This window comes from Sarcophilus harrisii, chromosome 6 (genome assembly GCF_902635505.1).
Source record: "Sarcophilus harrisii chromosome 6, mSarHar1.11, whole genome shotgun sequence".
In the NCBI taxonomy this organism is placed as follows: domain Eukaryota; kingdom Metazoa; phylum Chordata; class Mammalia; order Dasyuromorphia; family Dasyuridae; genus Sarcophilus; species Sarcophilus harrisii.
The window spans coordinates 246,917,413-246,925,098 of record NC_045431.1 but is presented as its reverse complement, the minus strand read 5'-3'; the positions used below and the strand labels follow the sequence as shown (position 1 = coordinate 246,925,098).

The 7,686-nt window shown below is 34.1% G+C and overlaps 1 long non-coding RNA gene across 1 annotated transcript; it reads right to left on the bottom strand.

The window, feature by feature from the left end:
- Window positions 1-1,560: 1,560 nt before the first annotated feature.
- Window positions 1,561-5,402, bottom strand: LOC116419712. Its single transcript, XR_004229999.1, has 7 exons — window positions 5,387-5,402; window positions 5,123-5,143; window positions 4,297-4,305; window positions 4,084-4,107; window positions 2,732-2,802; window positions 2,270-2,278; window positions 1,561-1,856 (listed from the first exon to the last, which is right to left on the bottom strand). It is a non-coding gene; the product is annotated as an uncharacterized LOC116419712 (long non-coding RNA).
- Window positions 5,403-7,686: the final 2,284 nt, after the last annotated feature.

The following is a 7,686-nucleotide window of genomic DNA, read 5'->3' as shown; positions in this document are numbered from 1 at the left end:
TCTCAATTTCCAATTCTTTGCCACCACCAAAAGAGCTGCTATAAATATTTTTGTATCCTTTTCCCTTTTTAGGATATAGACTTAAGAGTAATATTGCTGTGTCAAATGGTAAGCACAGTTTGCTTGCCCTTTGGACATACTTCCAATTTGTTCTCATGGATGTTTGAATCAGTTTACAACTGCACCAACAAAACATTAGTCTCCCAATTTTCCTGTCTTCTCCAACATGATCATTTCCTTTTTATGTTATCCGAGCCAATCTGATAGGTGTAACTCACAGTTCCTTTAAGTTGCATTTCTCTGATAAATAGTGATGTAGAATATTTTTATGTGATCATGTTTGGCTTTAATTTCTTATTGCTTCCAACACTGCAAGTTGTGAACTTGGGAGTTTTGAAATTTGGTTATGGCATTTCTGTAAGTTTTCCTGTTGGGATTTCTTCCATATGGAGAATGGTCCATTTTATTTCTATTTCTATTTTACCCTCTTGTTCTGGAATTTCAGAGTAATTCTCCTTAATAATTTCTTATGTTACTGGATCAAGATTTTTTAAAATTGTAACTTTCAGGTATTCCAACAATTACTATATTGCCTTTCTTCAAGCTCCTTTCCAGATCAGTTTTTTTTTAAAAATAAGATGTTTCACATTGTCTTCAATTTTTCTAGTTTTATTATTTTGACATCATAATGTCATTTAATTTTCCTTACCTATTTTACTTTTCAAGTAGTTAATTCTATCTTTAGTTTTTTTAAACATATTTTTCTAATTGGTTAATTTCCTTTTCATAATTTTCTTGGAATGCTTTTCTTTTCCTGTTTTTTTCTTGATACCTCATTTAATTTTTAAATTTCTGTTTAAGTTTTTCCAATGACTCTTTTTGGACATTTGAACATCTAATATTACTTTTTGGGGTAGGACTTTTTTTTAACCTCATTATCTTCCTTTCAATATGAATACAGATTTTCTTTTACACTATAATTGTTCTGATTAGGGTATTTTCTTTTACTCACTCGTTTATATGTTTTATTTTATTTTAGCAGTTTTATTATAATAAAGTTTTGATACTGAGCTGTGGATATTTCCCCAGTACTCATTACTATTATTTTCTGAATTCTGTCTGAGTAGTCAATCTCAGGCACTCCTACCCTAATCCACTATTAGGACCTCTAGCTGTACTGTGGGCGGTGGGGAGCCAAACCAGACGTTGTCAGCAGATTCCCTCTGGGTTAAAGGTCTTTTACCTTATCCAGAGTTCCCCCAATATCTGTGGCCCTCTACATCTCCCACTTTCTTTTGTTTTAGTTGAAACAGATATACATAAATACATCAGCATGGGAGGTATTACATAAGCAAGTAGTAATATAACACAGGCTAATAGCAATTTAACAAACAAGATGAATCAATATCATATTATAAAAGATTTCCATGAGTCCTAGAAGGAGGGTATATAAATAATAATCTCACATACACCTCCTTCAGTAGCCAAGAGATAGTCCAAAACCAATCTATTGTACATCACTTCATGTATCAGGGAACCAATGATTCCTGTGGGTTTTGAAGTCCTCCTTCAGTTTCATCATGTGTCAGGTAATCCTATGATTCCTGTGTGTTTTGAAGTCCTACAACAATCTCATTAACAATTTTTGATGTTCATGAATTAATTGCCATACACATAGGGTTAACTGTCATGCTCTTTCAGTGGCTTACATAGTCAAAACCATCAGATGTTTCCGAGGTCTTTTCCTTCATTTCATCTCCTTTGTTTCATTGCTCTGAGGTAAAGCCCAGGATAATGTTGCTAGGGCTAGCATCCAGAAATACCTGTAGTCCTTCAGTGTATCCCCATTTAGCCATCTGTAGTTCATCAGATGAAAGTTGGTGAAGAAAAAGTGATAACATCAGTAAGCTTTTATTGTCTCATCTATAAAATTAAGCTATGTGATTGCACAGCCTCTCAAGTCAATAACAATTTTAAATTTATAAAGTTAAGATAACTACAAATTGCACCACATCTGCATTTGTTGCAGTACTTATTATGTAATGACTTTTATCAAAGTTTCCATTCTTCTCAAAGAAACAGGGTGCTGATGAAATATACACTTTAAAGGAAAAATCCAAGTTGTCAAGTTCTCATCTCAACAAATTATGGGTCCTGGAATGCTTTACCAATTTGGGGATCTCCTAATTAACTTAGTTCCATATATTATCCTCTGGTATGCTGTATTATAATGTATAAATAATTGAATTATGAAGAAGATATTACTCACCTGATTCATCTTTATTCACTCAAAGGTGGACAGGTATAGAGACATAGAAAAAGAAAGTAGGGAAGGAGAGGAAGATAGAGAGAGAGAAGAAAAGTGTCAGAAAATTAGCTTCTCTGGATTATCCATTTCAAATACTGTAAATGCCTCATTTGACACTTCTGTTCTAAGGATTATTCACATATATATGTGTGTGTGTGTGTGTGTGTGTGTGTGTGTATACATATGTGTATATATATATGTGTGTGTTTGTGTGTATATCTATGGAGGGACTCTTCTCATAATCATTTTATCAGTTTTGCAAATCCATTTTCAAACTCTTTCCTTTTGTAAACTGACAGAGTTGTAGTTTAATCTCAAAGACAACTTATCTTTAACAATATTGAATCTAATCCAGCTCCACATTCATTATTTTTGTGATCTTTAAAAAGTGATAACCAACACTCTGAACTTCTACTTTCTTACCTGTAAAATGAAACTATAGGACTTCATGGCCTCTTAGTCCATTTCTGATTTTCCACCTTGAATCTGATGATCTTAAAAATTTCCATAAAATGCCATATTAAATAGTGTTCCCATTCAGTGACTTTTTTCTCAAACATTTCATGTTTTTGTCCATGAAACAATGTTTTGACTAAATGACAAACATTTACAAAAAGTAAATTTTAACTTTCTACAAGTTTGGGATCCTGTATTTGTTCATTCATGTGGGGGTCTCCTGTTCAATTCAATTGTCAGCATTCTCCAGAGATACGTTGTATCACCATTTACAAATATTTAGATATTGAAGAAAATAGTATTCACCAGACTCATCTTTTTCAATGCCTAATAAGGGTGGAGAGAGAAAGACAGACAAAAAGAGAGAGAGAAACAAAGACAAGACAGAAAGACGAGAGAAAGAGAAACAAAAAGGGGAGAATGACAGAGAAATGGAGAAAGAGAAAAAAAATGTTTGGAACCAACCCACTTCTCACCCTCATTACCTTTGGGACATTTGCAAAGTGATAACATCATAAACCTCTATTAATCAATTAGAGGCATGGCCTCTAAGGTCAATTCTGACTTTAAATTTATATTTCTAAGATAAGCACCAACTTGCACTACATAGATCACATCTTCCTTCCCATGAACTGATTTTTTTCAAAATTGCTTTTCTTTTGTTGACATCTTCGTTAAGAAAAAGTGTTTTGGAAAAAAAACCAATCCACAGGGAAAGTCCAAGATTCTCCACAAATTCGACAGAGGAATGGGGCATTGAGTTGGGGGTCTCTGATCAATTCTATTCCTAGCACTCTTCATTTCTATATTTAATCACCATATACAAATATGCGGATAATGAAGAATAAACTAATTTACCAGATTCAATTTCAAACTTGACTGAGGCATAAAAGATTGAAAGAGAGAGAGCAGTAGGGGGAAAGGTGGAAGTAGGAGAGGAGAGAGAGAGAGAGAAAGACAGACAGAGAGAGAGAGTGAATTAGCATCTCTGGAATATCCATTTGCAATCTTGAGTATTCCTCATTTGACATTTCTATTCTCTATACTATTCTAAATATTCAGGCTTATTGATCTTGAGAAATGAATCACTCAACTCTTAACCAAAATATAGATTTGGGGTATCTCTTGGTAGAAATTCATTCTAATTTCTTGGAAAAGTTATTTTCTTATATTTTCAGGTTCTCAACTCAACAAGTCAGGGATCCTGAAATGCTTCATTGATTTGGGGATCTTTTGATCAACTGAGTTCCCAGCATCATCCTCTGGTATGTTGTATCACCATGTAGAAATAATTGAATAATGAAGAAGATATTACTCACCAGATTCATCTTGATCCACATCAGCTAAAGTGGACCGGTATAGCCACAGAGAAAATGACAGAGAGAAAGGAGAGGGAGAGGAACAGAGAGAAGAAAATTGTCAGCAGAAAATTAGCTTCTCAGAATTATCCAATTCCAACATCAATCCAGCATCTTCCACAGATAGCCACCATTTACAAATATATGGATAATGAAGAACAAAATATTACTCACCATGTTCAGCTTTATCCACAACAACAAAGGGAGAGAGGAAAAGAGACAAACATAAACAGATAGACAGAGAGGGAGGAGGGGAGAGAGAGACAGAGACAGAGACACAGAGAGACAAAGAATTAGCTTCTCTGGCTTATCCATTTCCAATATGGGGAAACCTTATTTTATACTTCTGTTCTAAAAAGTTTTCTTGCTTATTGATATTGATGAATGAAACACTAAACTCGAGTTCAAAATATGTGTGCGTCTCTGTGTGTGTGTCTGTGTGTGGAGGGATTCTTCTCATAATAATTTTATCAGCTTTGGAAATCCATTTTCTAACACTTTCCTTTTGTAAACTGACATAGTTGTAGTTTAATCTCAAAGAAAATTTATCATTAACAATATTGAATCTATCCCAGCTGCACATTCATTATCTTTATGATCTTTAAAAAGTGATAACCACCACTCTGAACTTCTACATTCTCACCTATAAAATGAATCTATAGGACTACATCACCTCTAGGCCATTTCTGAATTTCCATCTAGAATTTGATCATCTTAACAATTTCCATAAAATGCCATATTAATTAGTGTTCCCATTCACTGACTTTTTTTTTTTTTTTTACAAATTTTTCATTCTTTTGTCCATGGAACAGTGTTTTGACTAAACGACAAACATTAAGAAAAAGATACAGGGTGTAAATTTCTTCTTTCTACAAATTTGAGGTCCTGTATTGGTTCATTCATTTGGGGATCTCCTGTTCAATTCAGTCGGCAGCACACTCCAGTGATATGTTGTAGCACCATTTACAAATATTTAGATATTGAAAAAGGTATTACTCACCAGACTCATCGTTTTCAATGCCTAACAAGGGTGGAGAGAGACAGAAAAAAAGAGAAAGACAACAAGAGAGAGAGAAAGAAAAGACAGGACAGAAAGATGAGAGAGACAGAAACAGAGGGGGGAAAAGGCAGGGACAAGGAGAAAAAGAAAGGAAAATTGTCAGAAAATTGCCTTTTCTGAGATATCCAATACAAACATTCCCAGGATTCTTCACTTGTATACATTTACAAATATTTGGATAATGAAGAAGAAAATATTGCTCACCAAGTTCATCTTTATCCACAGCAGCAAAGACAGACAGAGAGAAAGAAAGAGAAGGGGCAGGGAGAAAATGAATGAATTAGCATCTCTTGATTATCTGTTTACAACCCTGAGTATTCCTCATTTTATGATTCTATTCTCTGTACTATGCTAAATATTCAGGTGTATTGATGCTGAGAAATAGACTTCTCACTTATTGAACAAAACATAGAATTGGGGTATCATCTTGAATGAATTCATTCTGCGGTCTTGAGAAACTCATGTTCTCATTATTTCCTTCGCTACAGTGAAAGGGTTGTGCTACATAATTTCTAAGATTCCTTGTAATATAATACTATTTAGAACTATCCCACCTCTCACCCTCATTACATTTACAAAGTGGTATCATCACTGAACCCCTATTTTATTATCTGAAATATGAAACCAATGGATGGCATGGCCTCTAAAGTCACTTCTGACTTTAAATCTATAATTCTAAAGCAATCCCAACTTCCCCTAGATGCCTAATTTCTTCTTTCCTGTGCACTGATTTTGTTTTCAAAATTTTCGTTTTTTGCAACTTCTTGATTAGGAAAAAGTGCTTTCACCAAAAAAAGAAAAAAAAATCTACTCCACAGGAAAATTCAAGCTTGTCTAGAAAATGGAGAGACTAGGAATGGGTAGTGAGTTGGAGGGTCTCCTGTTCAGTTGAGTTCCACTTCTACATTTGATTACCATATGCAATATATTTGGATAATGAAGAATAAAATATTACTTACCAGATTTATTTATTAACTTGGCTGAGGCATAAGAGATTGAAAGAGTGAGAGCAAGAGTGGGAAAGGGAGAGAGGTGAGTGGAAAGAGAGAGACAGAGAGAAATAGAGAAAATGAATTAACAACTCTGGATTATCCATTTACAACATTGCGTATCCCTTGTTTGATAATTCTATTCTCTATACTATTCAAAGTATTCAGGCTTATTGATCTTGAGAAATGGACCACTCGACTATTGACCAAAACATAGATCTGGGGTATCTCTTTGTATGAATGATTTCTGTGGTCTTGGGAAAGTCATTTTCTCACTTTTTTTCTGTGTAGAGAGAGGGTTGTAATATGTAATTTTTAAGATTCCTTGTAATACAACAATGTTTGGAACCAACCCACTTCTCACCTTATTACCAAAGTGATGTCATCATTAAACCTCTATTAACAAATGGATGGCATGGCCTCTAAGTTCACTTCTAACTTTAAATCTATACTTCTAAGATAAGCACCAACTTGCACTACATAGATCATATCTTCCTTCCCATAGACTGATTTTTTTCAAAATTGCTTTTCTTTTGTCAACATCTTCGTTAAGAAAAAGTATTTTGGAAAAATAAAACAATCCACAGGGAAAGTCCAATATTCTCTACAAATTCGACAGAGGAATGGGGCATTGAGTTGGGGGTCTCTGATCAATTCTATTCCTAGCATTCTTCACTTCTATATTGAATCACCATATACAAATATGTGGATAATGAAAAACAAAATAATACTCACCAGATTCAATTTCGACTGAGGCATAGAAGGTTGAAAGAGGGAAAACAATAGAAGGAATGGTAGACGTAGGAGAGGAAAGTGAAAAAAAGAGAGAGATACATACCACAGAGAGACAGAAAGAGAGAGAATGAATTCCAATCTCTGGATTATCTATGTACAACATTGACTCTTCCTCATTTTCGAATTCTATTCTCTGTACTATTCTAAATATTCAGGTTTATTAATCCTGAGAAATGAACTCCTCATTTATTGACCAAAACATAAATCTGGGGTATTATCTTGAATGAATTCATTCCACGGACTTGAGAAAGTCATTTTCTCACTTTTTCCTTCTCTACAGTGAAAGGGTTATACTATATAATTTCTAAGATTCCTTGTAATATAACACTATTTAGAAATCTCTTACCTCTCACTCTTATTACATTTACAAAGTGGTATCATTACTGAACCCCTGTTTTATCATCTGAAATGTGAAACCAATGGATGGCATGGCCTCTAAGGTCATTTCCAACTTTAAATCTCTAATTCTAAAGTACTCCCAACTTCCCCTAGATGCCTGATTTTTTTTTTAATTTCCTTTTTTCTAACTTCTTAATTAAGAAGTTTCTTAATTAAGAAACAGTACTTTGGCAAAAAAATAAAAAATAAAAACTGATTCCAAAGGAAAATTCAAGCTGGTCTAGAAAATGGTGAGACAAGGAAGGGGAATTGAGTTTGGGGGGAGGAGAGGAGGGGAGGTCTCCTGATCAGTTGATTTCCCTTCTACATTTGATTACCATA